Genomic DNA, 20,110 nt, shown 5'->3' on the forward strand with positions numbered 1-20,110 from the left:
GCAATCGTCGGCAAGTAATTTAGGGACAGATTTTCAACAGAGATCAGCTCCTATTCGTCCTGATACTAAAGTAGGAAGTCCATGGGGTTAGTCACATGTGTAGAGACTTATTTTGGATTTACAGTTGGATCTTGTGTTACCCTAGTCACATGCTTCAAATTATACATGTTTGAATACTTTGCTGAATTAAGGCTGCTGAGTTCTGAAAATTTGGCCCTCTCTACAGGGCTAATTTTATAGGGCACCTTCACCTTGTGGGTGCCCCCGCATACCTAGAGGCAACATTGCAGGGGGTCCTCATCTCTGGCCACCAGGGGGGGCCATTTTCTTGGCCCCACAATAAATGTATGTCTGGGTCTTCTGTGACCTGACTCTCCAGTCAGATCACTTAAAAGTTCAATCTCCTTCTAGGGTAACACAAGAGCCAACTGTAAGTCCAAAATAAGTCTCTACACTAATAGCTTCTGCTGCCTCTCTTGGACCACTCTAAAGTCTTCTGCTTAGGGTGACCACCAGCCCTTATTTGAATGGACTGTCCCTTATTTAATTGATTTGTCCCTCAGGGTGACCACCCATCTCTTATTTTAAGATATATTGAAATGTATTAAACTGATACTAAGTACCATTTTAAACAGTAAATTAATGCCTATAATGATTGCATTATATACTTGAGGGCAGTAGAAACGCACACTTGAGAGAAAAATACTTGATATGCTAAGGAAAATGGTGTTTCCCTAAAATGTCCCTTAGAATAAAGCATTGTCCTTTATAGTTTCATGTGGTTTTCCCTTATTCCTATCCAGCAACGGTGGTCAACCTACTGCTGCTTTGTCTCTACTCCTGAGTCCTGCAGAGTTTGGGTCTGGAATTTTCTTGGGTTTTAGCTTCTGCCTGTAAGTTTCTGGTTGTCAGACGTGAGGTCTGGAGGGTTAGACTTATTACCTACAAAAAGGTTTGTTGCTGCTGCTAAAAGTGAACGTGAACATTTGCAGATTTTTCCCCCACAGGAAAAAAAGGAAGCCATTTTCCAAGCAGCTCTAATTAACAGCACCGCTTTTAAAGTACCTGGGTATTGCTTTGAGGTCTCTCATCCAATACTCTCCTGGCCCTAGGTTTTGAAGTCTGATAGTCCCCCAAACTGAGGTGGTATATGGTAAACACCTGTGATCAAGAATTTGTGTATTATCTAAAATAGAGGCATGTGATTATGGGCCAGCTTTGCAGCCTCATCATCCAGCATGAAAATGAGAGCTATTGAATGAAGTGCAACGTGCTGATCCTGGAAGGATATGTATTGCAAGGCTCTTAACCCCCCGCTTTTCCTTGTGCCAGACAATTTTGTCAGCATGGTATCATGTGATTAAGAACAGCTGCATGGATATTGCAAACTTAGCTCACTGACCTTGTACATAATTACAGGACCACTGGAAACATGGAGGAAGTTGCATGTACAATCCTTCATAAAGTGCGTCCCAGCTGGAACGTGACATCACAGCCATAGATCAACTTGTGGCCTATTTGGAGTTTTCATCTCAGCCTCACTAGGATTGATTAGTGAAAGGAAACAAGCTCTGCATTGAACTGACATGGAGAAACTACTTGCCAAAATATTTCTTCCTGATGTGCATTAGGAGGCTATCAAATCTCCCTAGAACTTTTATTTAAAAAGTGATATAGCAACTTCCATCCAAAGGTCCTATACTGCTTTACAAACGGTTTATTAAGCCTCACAGCACATTTGAAGTGTGTAATTGCTATTATATCCATGTTACATGTAGGTAAACTGAGGCACAGAGATTAAAGTGTGGCTATTAGATCTGTGTGAACAGAATTTTTCATTTGCTGGCCATCCAAATGGGAGGTGGGGGCGGGGGAATCAATTCATTTTTGATCAACCCAAAAACAAGATTTAAGAAGTTTTGGCAATCAAAAAGTCAAAAATTATTTTGGGTCAAGTGAAGTGTTTCTTTCAACCCAAAACCAAAACCAGTTCTTAATTTTTAATAAATAAAATTGAAGGTAGCTTCAAAAGAAAAGTTGTTTTGACCAAAGATAAAAAGTTTCATTCCCATATATTCAAATTGAAATAATTTATTTTTGGATGAGCATTGGGTGAAACAGACTTATTTTCAACATGTTTTGCTGTTGTCTAGTCTGCATTGTTTGCTGAAAAAAGTTTCAGATGAAATATGGTGTCTATACTTGGAAAAGGCATCATCTTACCCAAGAAATTTGCTACATGTGTTTATATTCCAAGTCATATACTCTGACTTGTGGGGTGAGTTTTAGCAACATATATGCACTCATGTTTAACTAAAGCAAATACTATGGAAAGTCAATTTTAAGCTCATATGCTCAAATCCATGTAGAAAGCAAATTTTAAGTTTGCTTTTTGCACACATTCACACCAGAAACCTGATTATAAGAGTTACACATCCAGACAGAGAACAGAAACACCACTGTTTGTTATATGATCAATCATAACTAAACTACACAGCTTGAATGTGGGATTTTGAATTTCAGACAGCAAACCATACAGTTAGTGAAATTCACCAAAAAAAGTTGTCAAGTGTTTGACTAATGACTACATTTGAGAAAATTGGGATCTGTTCATGGCAGAACTGTAGTTACACATTTAAGCTACTGTAATTTGTTTAGAAGCAATAAAAAAATCCCAAAGCTGGGCATTTTCTTTTTTTAAAAAAAGAAATCAGATTTTCCCTTGAGAAATAAGGATATTAAAATGGTGGCTCTAGAATTACAGATTTTTTTTGCGCATTTCAAAATTGGTTACATATGGGCCTCATTTTCAAAAGCAGCCTCTGCAGTGTTCCTGCAGTTCTCTTCCCTCAAGATTTTGCACATGTAATTGTTCATGTTTCATTTTCTTCCATGTATACAAATTTGGAGGTATACATGCATATGGCATTTGCACCTGCATACTTGATTTATGCATTTGTTTACGTGCACAAATCCAAGTTTCTGTGATCCTTCATTCTTTCATTACACCCATGCTAGAGTTTCATTTCTGGGTGCAATTGAAAGATACTGGTTTTGATCTATAAAGCCTTTTCTGGTTAGAGACAATCCACATCTCCCATGTTTTAACCCAGCAGCTGAGATCATCTGGGATGAGCTCCAATCCCTAGATGTTTGCAGGTGGTGACTGTAGGCAAAACTGATGGGCCCTCAGCTCTGGGACCTTATTTACGCAGCATCCATCCCTCTATCAAAGACTGACTGGTGACTGGGATGAGAATGGTAAAGCCCAGTGGTCGGTGCAGGCATCGGGAACCAAGGACTAGGTTGAGAGCAGGCATCAGTAACTGGAGCCAAGGGTCAAATGGGAGGGCAGAAAACGGATACCAGGGTGAAGGGTCAAGTTGCAATCAGTAGACAGAAGCCAGGGCCACAGATCAAGATGGAGGTCAGGAATTGAAGCAAGCAGAGCGGTAGGCAAGGAGTGGTTCAATGCTGGGGCAGGACAGAGGCAAGGCTGGGTGAAAGAAAGGAGCAGCAGGAACAAGGTAACACAGGAGCAGTCACAGTGATGGGTGTGACAGGTTCCCCACCGCAGGGTGCCACTTGGAACTGAGGTACCACGGAGCCCACCTGACCCACCAGCATGGGCTCCCTTTCATACTATGATGCTATGATAAGTTGCCAAGCTCTCCAAGCTGACTTGTTCACTAGCATATACGCAGATAGGGACACACCCAGCTGCAGCTTCACACAGTTGCTGAGATCAGCTCTGCATGGGAAGGCTCAGCTAAGGATCCTCTCAGTTGCTAAGGCATGCACCCACCTCTGGAGTGTAAATCCAAAATTATACCATCTTGCACTGCTCAGGGAACTGAACAGCATAAGCACATAAAATCCCTCCCCCCAATGTGGAGAGAGATATGCAACAGCTTTCTGCCCCCATTTATAATTTCCACACACACTGGTTTTAGACAAAACAAAACAAGTTTATTAACAACAAAAGATAGAATTTAAGTGATTAGACGTGATAGCAAACAGATCAAAGCAATCAGTAAATAAACAAAACTGCACACTAAATAGGTGGGATATGAATTAGCAAATTCTCACCCTGAGTGATAAATAGGCTGGCAGATTAAGGTACGCATTGACTTGGCTTTCCTAGGTTTTCATACACAGACTAAAAATCCCTCTACCTGGGACCATCACTTCCCACAGTTCAGTCCTTGCCCCCCAGGTGTTTCCAGGTGTGTTGTTGTAGGGAGAGTGAAGTCCCATCTTGATGTCATTGTCCCCCTTTTATATCTTCTTCCCACTTGCTGGAAAACTCTTTTGCTGTGACCTGGGTCAAACTGTTCCTATTGTGTAGTGCTATCTCTGAGAGCTTTCTATTGTACACAGTTCCTGGAGTAATCCTTGTGCTTCTGTGCATTTCCTCAATAAGCCATTAACATTGTTTGGCCTTTTTACTGTTGTACCTGAAAGGCTGCTTGTGGGTGTTTTCAACCTCACAACATGTTTCAGTAACACATACACAGCCAAATTTCATAACTTCACATGCGACGGCAGCACACACAATCCAACAAGATATTAATGTCTAGCAGATCAAGACTTTTAGAATGATACCTCACAAGGCATACTTTGTACAAAACATATCCTAATTACATGACAGTGATGAATATTGGGGTACCAGGGTGTCATAGTGGGCATGAACACTGAGCTGCCAGCGAGCTGCTGCTGGTTTAAGGTGGCCAGCTGGCCCCTCCAGCCAGTCAGGTATCCTGCTGCAGGCCAGCTGTACTGACAAGGCTGCCTGGAGACTAGTTCTGCTGAAGGCCCCAATTCCTGATAGACTGACTCTGTTGTCCTTCAAGTAACACTGAAAGGCAAGGTTCAGCTGTTTCCCCAGGCTTTTCTTGAAAGGGAAGATGGGTTACTTGAGAGAGACTGGTGGGGAAGTTATGTTGATGTCATTGCTTACGGTGGTTTGTTGTATGTAGAAAAATAGAATAAACCCAAAATGTTGTATGTGCAAATAGACATGAAAGTTTGCACATGCAAAAACTGAGCTGAGAAATTGTCAACACAATTCATAGGCCAGGTTAAGATCTGTTTACAAGTTTGCCCTCATACTTCAGAGTCTGTGCCCTCAGCTTACACAGTTTAGGCTCAAGTCTTCCCCTACTTGACATTGTCCTTATGTTGCATTAGTAATGAATTCAGTGTACGATACCGGTTACTATCAGACAGCAGTAGACAATGTAGCAAGATAATCATATTAGGATAGGGAAAGCACAATTCTGTAAAGCATGAACATAAGAACAGCCATACTGGGTCAGACCAAAGGTCCATCTAGCCTAGTATCCTGTTTTCCAACAGTGGGAATGCCAGGTACTTCAGAGGGAATGAACAGAACAGATAATCATCAAGTGATCCATCCCTTGTTGCCCATTCCCAGGTTCTGGCAAACAAAGTCTTATAGACCAAATATCATAACATGGAAACCTTTCCAAGCTAGGTACAGAGTGAGAAAACATTGAGCATTCATCATATCATTAAAAGAATCAGACCTCCATTGTTTAAATGGCATGAGTCCACCATAGTCTCATAACGGAATGGGATTTCTACTGCCCCAGACTAGTTACAGATGTCTAAACATATTGTAGTACTAGAAGCTAATGTTTTGTACTTGGAAATTGACCTACATTATGAGAACAAAATTCACATTGTTCTATACATTAGATAGAAAATCACATACTTCCATAATGCCAGGAAACCTTACAATGAAACATAATTTGGGGCAGTGGAGGAGAACCTTATAGAATGAGTTATAGAAACTCTTATTCACAAGAGGTAGATACTATATGCTGACATAGTACTATCCCTCCTAAGCTGCACTGGGTATAAGCTTACATCATACAGGCCTTGTTATGTAGTCATGTCATTATGCCTTAGTGGCCATACACACACATTTTCCCATAATGCACAGAGTATACTTTTGCAGGGCTGTAGGGAATGACTCACATATTTGCATGCTGTCTATGGACTAGATTATAAAATATTGGCTGTGGACACATCATACCACACAAGGGGTTGGTTTCATATCAGCACACAGAGGCTATAGAATTACATCACTCTATTCCAACTCTAGACATACACCAGAGATTCCACTGGTATCACACTTTGCTGGAACAGGCTTCCAATATATGTTCATAAGGAGATTGGCTTGTCACATATCCCACTTACGTTTCACTGTAACTATGCCATACTTTCCATAATTTGAAAGCAAGAGGTCGTGAACTGAAGTTGAGGCAGAAGCCAGCATATAATAATTAGTTTCTTATCCTACAGGCATGTTGGGATAAGGAGCAAACTGTGAATACATTCAACAGTGGGAGAGGCAGTGGTAATGAAAGTGCTGTGCAGTCATCAGGAGATAACTCAGTAGCATTAAGTCAACTGCTTCCACAACATGTCATTGTTAGCACCGGGCTTGTGGTCTGGAAGCTGCAGCCCTTTATCTCATAAGGGTGTACAGTCAATGTAGACAAATCATTATTATATAGATTGCAGGAATGTAACCACTAGTGAGCGTGTGTTATGGGTCCCCAGGGTGCTCCATCTGCAGAGAATATGAGATGTGTAGAAGACTGGACTCACTGCTGGCATGTCGCCTCGTGGCTGGGTGTGGTGTAGCAGGGTCTCTTCATCTGGCGCCCCCTGCCAACAGCTGCTCTGGGCCTGTCATGGTCTGCTTCTTCGTATGACTCAGCCCTCCAACCAGGTCATATCTAGCCTCATCCCTTTGGGAGTAAGAGAGTCCCACAGCCTCATACCAAGTCTTTGATCCAAGTCCAGACTCACTAATTCTTCACTCCAGGGTGGAAGCCAGGCCCTCCCCCTTCTCTGGGTTCCATCCCAGGGGCCCAGTAGTGAGCAGGCAAGGTCTGTCTATTCTGACCCCACCCTTGCTCCCTCCTTGAGCTATTCCCTACCTCAGCCTGGCCACAGGCCTTTCCCATTGCCCCTTCACAGGCCCACTGCCTATCTGCATTCTTCCCCAGCCCCACCATCTCACAAGATTCATGCTTCTTTCCATGAAGGGGCTCACAGCGCTCCCCCTGGAATCTCCCAATTAATCCCAAATGAAAATACCAACAAACCACTTCAGCTCTCCTCAGGCTCATGCTCTCATCCCTCTTAAACTTTCCCTGTGCTCCATTCTCCAGCTGAATACCAGATCCCAGGGCTGCCTCCCCTGGAGTCTTGCCCTTATTTCAAGGCCCACCACTAGAGCTAACTCCCACCTTGTGGTTTGCCCCAGCTCTGCTTCCACCCATCTCCTATCAGCCCTTCGCTGAGAGAGGGAACTCCCAAGGTCCTCTCTCCTGAGTCACCTCTTTGACCAGCCAGGTCCCACTACTGCTAGGAGAAGAAATACAGCAGGCTTTCCCCCTCTTTATAGTCACCAGCCAGCTGCAGCTCATCTTCAGCTAGGCTGGTCCAACCTCCAAGTGTAACAAGATGCATTAATTATTCTCTATCTCCAGTGTACTCTTTCATGGATGATGTGGGGCATGTACCCCTTCACAATCTGTTACAGACCCAGCCTGAGAGTCTTGGCTTTTTAGCTCAAACAGTAACAGCTCATATTTTTAGCTCTGGAGGTCTTCTCCCAATTCCTCAGGTCAGCCAAGATGTCAGCAGTCACAGTGGCACAAAAGGGACCCATTTTGCTAGACACTGTACAGAATAAGAGACAGCCCCTGCCCAGAAAAAGCTTCCTGTCCAAAGAAACAACAGCCAAACAATGGGAGGGGAGATGCTTAGAACTGGGCAAAATTTTTCATCCAAAACTTTCCTTTTTGTTGATAAAAAGCAGCTTCAGCAACGCTGGGACTTTTGCGAATGTTTGTTGGTTTCCCCAGATTGCCTGAATTTTTGTCTGACTTTTCAATTTGCTGGAAATTTGGGAAAATTTCACATTTCGTTCAATACCCAACAATTTCTTTCCTGATTTTTCAGAATTGCCAGTGAACAACAATATTCTCTAGCAATATAGTAAAGTGACTCATGCCAAGTCATACAGCAGAGTGTGACAGGGTCGGGCCAGATGGCTATAGGAGAGTAATTTTTTCTTCTTTTTTTTTTTTTTTTTTTTTTTTACAGCAACACCTGGGGCTGGGGTCCCTCACTCCCCACTTCTGGGGAGCAGGCCAGCTATAGGAGAGTAATTTTTTTTTTTAAGCAAAAGGTGTTTTTTTTATTTGCATAATACACTTACAAAGTAAAAACAGCAGCATATGCAATGTGTAACACAGCAACCAATCACAATTGTTTTCTCATTAGCTTCAGGGGAGGGAAGTGTTCAAGCTTGCCTGGGCCCAGAGCGGGTGGCTTCCTCGACTCTCGTGGTCTTCCACCCTTCTGAGTTACCTGGTGGCCCAGAGCAAGGGGGCTTCATTGACTCTCGTGGTCTTCCACCCCTTTGAGTTACCTGGTGCCATGCCCGAGTGTCACCAACAATTCCCTCCTCTGAAAGCACTCAACAAGAGGGGCAGGCTGTGGGGTGGACAATCCGGGGGCAGGGGGGGCACGTGCACCCACGTGTGAAAGGACCCCTCTAAGGTGGTGGTGTCCGCAGCAGCAATGGCTGGGGCTGGGGTCCCTTACTCTCTCTCCCAATCAAAGGGTCAGACAAAGGGATCCGGATGGGGACACCGAGCAGAGAACCTCGGACAGCGCCCACCGCTCCTCAAAAGCATCAAGGGAGTTGGTGGACGCCGCCCAGAGGAACTCCACCCGGAGACGTGAACGGACAGAGGATCGGAAAACGGCCCCACAGTCACAGGAAACTCCATTGGCCAACCTCCTCTCTCTGGTTTTATAGATGGCCGTTTTAGCCAGGGCCAGGAGGAGGTTAACTAGGAGATCCCGTGACTTTGTGAGGCCACAGATGGGGAGTGCATAAATAAAAAGGTGAGGGGAAAAATGCAACCAAAAATGTAATAGGAGATTTGTGAGGAGCTGGAACAAGGGCTGCAGCCTGGCGCACTCCAACTATATGTGCTCCAGGGTTTCCCTCACACCACAAAAGGGACAAGTATCTGGGACGGGGGTGAACCACGCCAAGTACATGCCCGTGCTCACAGCTCCATGAAGGAACCGCCAACTGATGTCCCCGACGGGCCTCGGAACCAACGTGGAATATAGGCTGGCCCACCGGGGCTGCTCACCCTCCAAAGGTGGCAGAAGGTCTCGCCACTTTGTGTCGGGGCGGGACACTAGGGTGAGGGCGTGAAGGGTGTGGAGCACGAGCGTGTATAGATGTTTCCTTGGCACGGTTTGGAAGTGTACCGGCTGTAGTTCATGCAGCCAGCTCGCAGTGAAGGGGTGAGGGGGTCGATTGGGTCTGCGGGGCAGGGGTCCAATTAAAAGGTCCAGCGGGCCTGGGGTAGAGGGTGGGCAGGGCGTGCCCTCGAGCAGGACCCGGTCGAGGTAAGCTTGAGCAGCGGGCAGCAAAGCGGCTTCGCCTCCTGAAGTACGCGCCGGGGGGTGCGAGGTCTGGAGAGCCCCATGCACCGGGCGAGCGTCAGGGGATCCACCCAGTCTCCCCGGTCGTAGTCCAGGAGGTCTCCGACTCTCGTGACTTCTGCCAGGATCAAGCTCTGGCGCACCGAGTGGGACTCCGCCACCTGCACACGGAGCTGGGGGTTGTGTAGCAGGGGCTCCACGAGGAGATCTACCCCCTCGGTGGCCGCCACGGACCAGGTCGTTAAAAAGTTTCCAAGTCCGGAGGAGGTTCTGGTAGAAGACCGGCAGCCCCAAGAGGTCTCGCGGAAGACCTCCCGGATGGAGATAAAAGAGCTGCCGGTCATATCGGAGCCCTCAGATGTGGCACAGGATGGCGTGCGCCAGTGTGCTCCATGCTGAACTGTCTGCACCATAGAGAAGCCTCTGTAGGGCCTGGAGTCGGAAGACGCGGACCTGAGTGTGTAGACACTTCAGGCCCTGTCCTCCTTCCTTCAGGGGTAGATGAAGAACCCCTACAGGGGCCCAGTGCGTTCCTGACCAAAAGAACCCCAGAATAGATGTCCGGAGGTTGGTCGGGAAACCCGGGGCTGGGACCAGGGTGTTGAGCCGGTACCAGAGCATGGACAGGACTAGTTGATTAAGCACCAGCGCTCTCCCTCAGAGGAAGACACATCAGAGTAGTCCCGTCCATTTCCGGAGCCCCTCTATCACCCCGCCCTCTAAATTTTCCCAGTTTTCCGATGGAGAGGGATGCGTGGCAGAAAGGTAAATGCCGAGGTAGAGCAGCGGACCCGCGCTCCACCAGATGGTCTGAAGCGCGGGTGGGAGGGAGCTCGCCTGCCGCCAGTCTCCTACCGCCAAGCCAGAGCTCTTGACCCAGTTGACCCAGGCGGAGGAGGCTGCCGAATAGATGGCCTGGCAAGCCTCCACCCGCGCCAAGTCGCCCGGGTCCTGGATTGCGAGGAGCACGTCATCAGCGTACGCTGACAGGACCAGCTGCAGCTCCAGCTCCCGCAGCACCAACCCTGTCAACCTCCTGCAGAGGAGACAGAGGAAGGGTTCAATCACCAGAGCGTACAGTTGGCCCGAGAGGGGGCACCCCTGCCGTACTCCTCGCCCGAAGCTGACCGGTTCGGTCAGGGTCCAGTTGAGCTTAACCAGACACTCTGCGGAAGTGTACAGCACCCGGAGAAAACCCACAAACTGGGGTCCGAAGCCAAACGCCTGCAGAGTGCTCAGGAGGTACCCATGGTCCACCCTATTGAACGCCTTCTCCTGAGCTAGGGGCAGGAGGGCGACCGACAGACCGTTTCTACGCCCGAGTTCCAAAAGGTCCTGAACCATAAATAAGTTATCAAAGATACTGCGGTCCGGGACGGTGTAGGTCTGGTCTGGGTGGATCACGTCCACCAGCACAGACCCTAGCCGCAGCGAGATTGCTTTCACTACGATTTTGTAGTCCGTGCTGAGGAGCGAGACGGGATGCCAATTTCGTAAATCGTGGAGGTCCCCCTTCTTCGGCAATAAGGCGAGCATAGCTCGCCTGCACGAAAGAGGGAGGACCCCGCTCTGCAGAGACTCGGCCCAGATGGTGACTAGGTCTGGGCCGAGGACGTCCCAAAACACGCGGTAGAACTCCATGGTCAGCTCGTCCATGCCTGGAGACTTATTAGTGGGCATACGATGGAGGGCTTCTGAGAACTCGGCCAGAGTGAGAGGCAATTCTAGCCGGTCTCAGTCACTCGCGCTGACCGTATGGAGCTCCTCCCAAAGCACTCTGCAAGCGCTAGGGTCAGTTGGATCCGGGGAGAAAAGACTTGCGTAGAAGGCTCGGGCCCTCCCGCACATCTCCGCCGGTTCCGTGAGGGGGGTGCCATCTTCTGCCAGGAGGCAGGTGACGTGTTTCTTAGTCCCCCTCATTTTCTCTAGGCCATAGAAGAAGTGGGAGCCGCAATCCATCTCCCGAAGGAGGCAGATGCGGGATCGAACAAAGGCGCCCCAAGCCCGATGGTCCTTGAGGGCCCGAAGCTCCTCCCACTTCTCCTGGCACGCTCCGCAAAGGAGCGGGTCTTCGGGGCTGGCGGCCAAATGCCTCTCTAGCTCTAAGACCTCCCATTCCAAGCGCTCTATCACTGCATTTCTCCATCGGCTGGTGCCCCGAGTGTAGTTGCGGCAGAAAAGCCAGGCGCGCACCTTCCCCAGGTCCCACCATCGCCCCGCCGAGGGAAAGGCATGCCGCTGCTCTCGCCAGGCCAGCCAGAATTCCCGGAAGGACGTCACAAAGCCTTCATCCTCCAACAGGCTGTTGTTAAAATGCCAATAGGCCGGCCCCGGCCTCTCCGCACAGAGGGAGGCTGTCACGGTGGCTAGGTGATGGTCAGAAAATGGGGCCAGCCAAATGCTGGAGGAGTGTGCTCGTGAGAGATGGAAGCGTGATAAATAAATGCGGTCCAACCAGGAGTGGCTCGACCGATGGGCTTCCACCCGGACAAAGGTGAACGTGGAAGTGTCATCCGGGTGGTGGTCATGCCAGATGTCCACTAGGGAGTTATGTTCAACTATCTCCCGGAGGGTGTCTGTGGCAGTCGGGCTCTGCTCGGTCCCCGAGCGGTCTCGCTCCTCAAGGGTGGTATTAAAATCCCCTCCCAGGACCAGGCACTCGTGAGAATCTAAGGTGCCGAGGAAGGCGGACACCTGCTGATAAAATTGCAGCCGCTCCAGGCCCGATGTCGGGGCATAGACATTAACAAGGTTAACCACAAGCCCCTCTATATGGGCCCGGAGATGCAGCAGGCGACCCGGCATGGCCTCGGCGACCCCTAGCACCTCGGGCCGTAGGTCAGGGAAGAACAGGGTCTCAACTCCAGCTTGCCGAATAGTGGAATGGCTAAAGTAGACCCTGTCCCCCCAACTCCAGCCGCCAACTGTCTTCGGCAGTCGGATCCGTATGGGTCTCCTGCAGGAAAATCACAGAGTACCCTCCCTCCCGAAGGTAGGAGAGCACCTGGGACCTGTGGAGAGCCATCCTACAACCCCAGGTGTTCAACGTTGCGATGGTGAGAGGTGTCATGGGGTGGACCGGGGGGGATCCTCACTGGCAGGGACGCTCGCATCCCCCAGCGGGCCGCGCAACAGTCCTTGACCCATCCCATAGGTGAGTAATTGGTCATGGAAGATGCGGACCCGCCAGTAGGCCATGGCATCCTGCTTCCCCGTCCCTTTACCTTCCCCCATGAGGGCCCTTGTGGCCTGGAGGATTTGAAAAAAATCCCCTCATCGCTGGAGAGCAAGCTGTACCTTGTTGTGGGAGCCATGGGCATCCTCTAAAAACTTCCGCAGCTCTCCTCGCAGCTCATGGGGGGGTGGGGTTACGGTTTCCAGGTTGTTCCCCAGTGGGGCCCTTGGTGCAGCCCCATGGTCCACTAAAACGGACAAGCAAGGTTCGGACCCCCGACGGGGTGCCTGATGGGCTGGAGCTTCTAGGCCCGTCTCAAGTTCTGGGGTGATAGGGGGCGGTGGAGGGAAGATAGCAGCTCTTAATGGGTCGGGGCAGGGGAACACAAAGGCCGCTCCCTGGGGGTCATCAGTTAGGAAAGGGAAGGAGACAGCCCTGGTGGCGGCAATAACATTGCAGGAGGTAAATTGGATAGGAGTAGGGTCAGGGGCAGAGGCGAGGTTCTGGGTTTCGGGAGGCAAGCAGCTGGATGGTGGCGCCTCCCGATCAGACTTGAGGGTTAAGGGGGTGGGGAGGGAGCTCTCAGTGATACCGGGCGCAGGCTCTATGGTGGATTTAGCGGCCACAGCATCAGGAGGTGGATTATCTTCTGTTGGGCCCCCACCCGGGAAGGAAATCGATTGCTCCACACCAACAGGGGGTGCCCCGGCGACTCGTGTCCTGGCCGCGTGGCGCCGGCTGTCACCTGAGCAGGCTCGGTGGTTGTCAGCAGGGTGCCATCAGTGGCCGGGTCGATGGAGGAGTCCAGGGGCTCCTCGGAGGTGGGAGCAGAAGCAGCAGTTAGGGGGAGGGAGCATGGGGAAAAGAGGGGTGGAGTGAGGTCGCCCAAATTGAGGTTTGCTGACAAAAGGTCGTCCTCCCCCTGGGCAACAGGGGTCAGATCTAGGGCCTCGATCTCCTCGAACATGGAGGAGAGGACACTTTCCATCGCCCTGGGGTTCTCCCCGCTGGCACCTGCTACGACCTCAGGTAGTGTCAGGACAGAAGGGGCTTCCTCGAGGGTCTCGGAGGGGAGGGTCTCCCATGGAGGGGAGACACTACCTTCCAGTGCTACCACGTCTTTCCCTGCTGACACCGGTGGATGGGACGCACTCGTGGGCAAAGCGCAAGGTTCGGCATCGGTGCCCCCCTTCCTGGTCTTCCGGGGGGCCTTCGCCTCGGGTAGATGAGGCAGAGCTGGAGCCTTCCACTTGCCTCGCTTCCCCTGGACTAGGGCCCCGCCCTCCATGGCATCATCTGGGGGCTGGTTAGCAGGAGTCGTGTCAGGGGGTAAAGGTGATGGCTCAGGGACTTGGCAGGGGGACAGTGGGGCAGCATAAGGGAGGAAGGATTCTCCCTGGGGCAGGCTCTCTCCCATGCCTGGTGGTATCTCTGCCACACCTTCCTCCATAGGCCCTGCCAGATTGTCAGCAGCGAGGGCGGGGCTCTCCCGCTCGTCTGGGCATTGTAGGGGAGGTGCCCCTTGGGCCTGAACGGGAGGAGTGGTGGTCCGAAGAGGAGGGGGGGCGGGTTCGGGTGTTGGGCAGCCAGGGGCATCGGCAATGACGGGACCGATGTCCTGCCAGGTCTCAGGGATCCCAGATGCCCCTCCTTGCCGGGCTAAGGGACAGTCCCTCTGGACATGCCCTGACGCCCAGCAGAGGTAGCACCGGGCTTCCCCCGTGGAGAAATACACCTGGTACCGGGCCCCCTGGTGGGGGACTAAGAAGAACCCCTCGAGCGCCTCTCCATCACGCACCGCCAACGGCAGTAGAAGCTGCACTTGCCAGCGGAAGGAAAAGATGTGATGGAGGGTGGGGTCCTTGCAGCCCAACGGGAGAGGGCTGATGACAGAAACAGGTTTCCCCAGGGTGGAAAGGGCGGGTAACATGGCAGCATTGGGGAGAAAAGGAGGGACAGAGGTCAGGACCAGGCGGACGCCCAGGTCCTCTAGCAGCTCTAGGGGGACAAACACCCCCCCGCCACCGCCAGGCCCCTCTCCACCGCCTCCTGGGCGGCAGCCTCCGATGCTAAGAAGAAGATGACCTTCCCATACATTTTGGAGGCTGCCACAATGGCCGAGGGCCCCACCACCCTCGCCAATGCCCGCACGTAGGTCTCCACGTGGGGCGAGGCGGGCACCAGGAGGCATCGGACACCGTGCTTCCTTGTCATGGTGGGGAAGGGGCCCCGGCCGCTGTTGATGGTGGTGGAGGTGGTGGCGGGAGAGATGACGAGGCGGCAGGCGGGGTGGCTGCCGCTGCCTGGGCGTACATCCATGGGGGGGAGGGAGGGACGCCCGCAGAGCTGGTGAAGGGGGCAGCGGGAGGGATGCCGTGGTCGGTGGCAGGGCCGCAGCAGTGGGGGTGGCCCCTGCCACGGAGGGCCTGGTGGTTTTAGCGGGGCCCTTCCCCTTCTTCTTGCCCTGGCCTTTCCCGTCAGCTGGGGGGGCTCCCCTAGAGTCTGGGGAGGCGGTGGGCATGGCAGCGGCGGAGGTCACCCTGGTGCCCTCCATTGCCGATGACCCAGTGGGGGCGGTGGCAGGTGGTTAACAGGAGTTGGGGTCAGGTAAAAAGGGACAGGCTGTGGGTTGGGCAGTTCAGGGGCGGGGCACATGAACCACCGTACTCTTGTCCAGAGAGTCCTGTTTGGTTGGCTGGTGCTTCTGGCCCACATGGTGGAATCAGGGTGAGCAGCTAAGTCCAGAGGCAGATGTTAAACAGCCAGCAATAACGGTGGAGGAGGCAGTTGTGAAGATGGTAGTGTGGGGGTTGGGAGGACACAGATGGATCGGGGGGCAGCTCCGTGCCACACCCCCTGCGTCCCTACAAACACAGTCACGACACAGTCAAAGCCTCCCCCCACACGAGAGCACAGTTCGAAAGTTACTCAGTCTTGGGCCCCCTCCACGGCGATTTGTAAGTTCCCCAGGCAGTGTTCCTCTGGTAGACAGCTGTTTCTCTGTCTGTTCCGGGTTTTCTTTTTTGCATTCCAGAAATGCCGGAGCAAGTGATAAGATTCCTCTCAACCGGAGACGGGTCCGCAGACAAACAGCAAGCGGCTGGGTCTGGGGGCTGGGTCCTTCCACTCCCCCCTCCAGGGAGCGGGTCAGCAGGCCCCCCCCCCCCTCGGGGCGGGTTTCAGCTGGAGCGGCAACAGCGTCCGAGGGTGGGCGGGGGGGGCTAACAGCCTGCCGGCAGCCAGCCAGCACTCTAGCAACAGCAGAGAAAGAAAAAAAAACAACAAAAGAAAAGAAAGGGGGGAGAGTGTCTGGCCCGGTCGGCGGGGGGGGGGGGGGGGGAGCCGAAAGCAGGGGCAAAAAGCAAGAAAAGCCCAGGCCAGAGGGTAGCAGTAGGCGAGCAGGCTAAGTGGGTCCCTTTTCCCTGGGAAAGGTAACAGGGAAGGTTCCAGAACAATCAGGAACCTTCTGGAGACAATTAAGACAGGCTGATTAGAACACCTGCAGCCAATCGAGAAGCTGCTAGAATCAATTAAGGCAGGCTAATCAAGGCACCTGGGTTTTAAAAAGGAGCTCACTTCAGTTTGTGGCGTGCGTGTGAGGAGCTGGGAGCAAGAGGCACTAGGAGCTGAGAATGAGAACACGGACTGTTGGAGGACTGAGGTGTACAAGCATTATCAGACACCAGGAGGAAGGTCCTATGGTGAGGATAAAGAAGGTGTTGGGAGGAGGCCATGGGGAAGTAGCCCAGGGAGTTGTAGCTGTTGCACAGCTGTTCCAGGAGGCACTCTAGATAGCTGCATTCCACAGGGCCCTGGGCTGGAACCCAGAGTAGAGGGCGGGCCCGGGTTCCCCCCAAACCTCCCAACTCCTTGTCAGACACAGGAGGAGTCGACCTGGACTGTGAATTCAGAAAAACGGCCAAGCTGAGGGCTGCCGTGAAGCTCCAAGGTGAGCAAATCTGCCAATAAGCACAAGACCCACCAAGGTAGAGCAGGAACTTTGTCACAAGAGCTAGAAACAGAAACCCTGGTCTGCTGACTTTAAGTAAAGTGCTGGATAGAATAAGCCACGCTGCCTCAGCTACAACTGGAATAAGCTTGGAGCACTCTGATCTGCATAATTACAAACCCTCTATTGTAGTACACTGATGCATAAGGACGGAACATCTGCCTTTGTGTCAGTCCCACATACGGCCATTTTAAACAGTTTTCAAGTTACTAAAGCAAACTCACCATTAATTCTCCAGTGGGCTTTGGATTCCTATCCTGGTGCCCGGAGGCTCATACTGTGCAGTGTGGATAGGGAACGTACATGGAGAGCACAGGTTGCTATATAAGAAGTGGTGAGTCTGCAAGTGGCAGTCTTCTCCCTGAGTCAGTGTTGAACCAGTGACCCAGCAAGAGACTATTGGGCATTATTTTGCTTGTGTAACTGTGCCTCAGTGGGTCACAACTGAGGATGCCAAATTCAGGACAAACTGCTGAAAAATAGGGCAGATACACCCCCAGACTGGTGGCTAATCCCCCATAGGATATACCAAACCAACAACGAAAGTAAACTTCTGTTTCACCACACTGGTTAACAAAAAGTCATAAAAGCAGTTTCCTTAGGCATTCCAGTCCTTGTATTACCACCGAAAGCACTAGACTTAGAGATGAGTGGTTCTTTAAAACCAGCATCTTCAAATAAAAGGTTCTTCTGATCCCAAAGGACCAGCCACACACCCAGATCAATATATAACTCAGATCTTACCCAAAGATCACGCTGATGCCAATCCTTTAGTATCTAAAATCTAAAGGTTTATTTGTAAAAAGAAAGAAAAAACGGTGAGCGTTAAAATTGGTTAAAGGAATCAAATACATACAATAATGGCAAAGTTCTTGAATCAGGCTCGCAGCAGTGATGGAAGAAACTGCTGGCTTAAGTCAAGTCTCTGGCTGCTTCCAACTCATTGGAAAGTCCTCAATTCCTTGGTTAGACTGCCTCCATTAATATAAGTTCATAGTCCAGAGGCTGCAGCAGAAACGAGGCTGGAGCAGAATAGTGGCAACATGGAGGGGTTTCCAGGGCCTTTTATATCTTCTGCCATGTGGAGGGAAGCCCATTGTTTCAAACAAAGCCCTCAGCACAGCTCATGGAAAATTACAGGTGATAAGATAGTGTTTGGGGTCACATGGGCAAGTCACATGTCCATGCATGAAGGTTTGGACACAGTAGAAGCCATTACCTATACCTCAAACAGCACATTTGCAGGACAGGCCATTCAGTGTAGATGGGCATCTCCCATGGTACATTGTCAGTTAAGTGTTTCTTGATGAGCCACTTAATTTGAATAGTCCCTCCAAGATGTGCTCACTTGTACTACCTTGTGGGCGTTACCCCAGAAGCAAACATTTGAAATCCAGGTATAGAGCCAATATTCATAACTTCAAATACAAAAATGATACATGCATACAGATAGCATAATCATAACCAGCAAATCATAACCTTTCCATAGACATCTTACATGACACATTTTTTACAAGATTTGTTGCAAATATATAACAGTGGTTGCAACAATGATCTCTGTGGTCATATTTTAATCAAATAATGTCACAGATTGATGTACCAATTCTCCAATGAGAGGTGAAATAGCTCAGAGCCATCAGTGGCCTTTGAAGATTGTGCGGAACTTTTTGCAAAGAACAGGGAGGCCTCCCCAGGAAGGAAAAATGGTCTGTTGGTTGGGGCAGTCACCTAGGACATGGGCGAGCTAAACTGACATCCCTGCTCTATCTCAGACTTCCTGGGTGACCTTGGGCAAGTCATTTAGCCTCTCCGTGCCTCAGTTCCCCCTCAGTACAATAGGCCTAGACTTGAGGTGGCTCGCAATCTAAATCCAAAAGCCTCACACCAAAGAGTTGTGGTCAAATGCTTCGTGAATGTTAGACCACAGACACTGGAAGAGACTTCATTTGGCCTCTTGGTTGCTGTCGAGTTGGCAGATGGGAATTAAAGAGGGGTGCGGGTGTTGGCCCAGGAAGCTGGGGCTAATTCTTAGTTTGGATGATTATGATATTTTGTCTTCCCTAAAATTCCTACCCCACGCCACATCATATTCTGCCTCCTTAATCTTCCTCCTATCAGCTGGATATTGTGTTCTTCCTTTTCTGTCCTGGGCTAGTGTGTAGCATTGCTGCGTGCTGTTCAGCATTATAGTGGTTTGTGAAGTGGGTCCTGCATGCTGTGTTGTGCATAGTTCTTAAATCAGTGAGTAAAGTGCTTTGGGATTTTTGGATAAAAGCACTCTATTGCTATCAGTCATTTAGAGCTTTGCAACCTGGCCCAAACCTGAGGGGACCTGACTACAAGTGTCATGAGTGGGGCGGGTCACTAAACAAGCTGACCCTCTTGAGGTCAGGGTGGGTCTGATCGCCTCCTCCTGCCTGTTAGGTCTGCACAGCAGCTGCTGCCTGCCCTACTACTGCTGGCCACCTCCACCTCCCTACGCTGCGTGCGTGCTAGGCAGTGAGGATGCCAAAGCCTCTCGCTCCGCAGCGCCCAGAACGCAGCAAGGTGACGGCAGCTGGCAGGGGCCACCACTGCGCTGACCCCATGGACAGAAGGTGACTGGAGATGGGCTGTGGACATGAGGCCTGGGGAGCAGGAAGCCCCCGCCAGGCCGAGCCCCAGGGATGAGGCAGCAGCACCACTGAAAAAGGTTTCCGGGAATGAGTTGGGTTCTGGTCACGTCAGGTCTGGGTCAGCTTGTGCTCAGGTCAGGTTTTAAAATTAGGCCCAACCAGACCTCTACAGTCATTACTATTGGGGGCGGGGGAGGGGAATAATTATTCAGCAAGGCAGTGCATGAATTATTATTATTCACTTTGTAGAAATGTGAGAGTTGCCCATAGCAGTGTTGATCAATGGCACATCTAGTAGAGTGCTGGTATCTGTCAGTGACCAGTAGCAGATGCAAATGAGTATAACACCTCCATTCAGCAATCAATTTTGTAATGTTATGCCATAGGGAGAAATTTATTCCTGACCCCAGTATGTGATCGGCTTGTGCTCTGAAGCAAGAGGCTGGATAACGCTTTGTTGTCTTATCTTGGCTACATCTCTACTGTTTCCATCCTGAGTGGGATTAAAACTGTGTGTTCTACACCTAGTTCTTTCACTGTGGCCTTGGGCATGTTACTTAACCTTCAGCTCGCCAATGTGTAAAACTGAGTAATAGTATTTACCTAGCTCACAGGAGTGTTGTGAAACTTACTTCATAGTGTTTGTACAGGGCTTTAAGGGCTTTAGATGGAAAGTTCTATAGACTGGCAAATTATTATTGTTATTATTCAGTAGTGGTATTATGACTGTTATATAGGAGATATACAGCTGGCTAATACAACGTAGACTTACTCTAACCTCCATTGGATATAGAGCAG

Source organism: Natator depressus, chromosome 8, assembly GCF_965152275.1.
Source record: "Natator depressus isolate rNatDep1 chromosome 8, rNatDep2.hap1, whole genome shotgun sequence".
Lineage (NCBI taxonomy): Eukaryota > Metazoa > Chordata > Testudines > Cheloniidae > Natator > Natator depressus.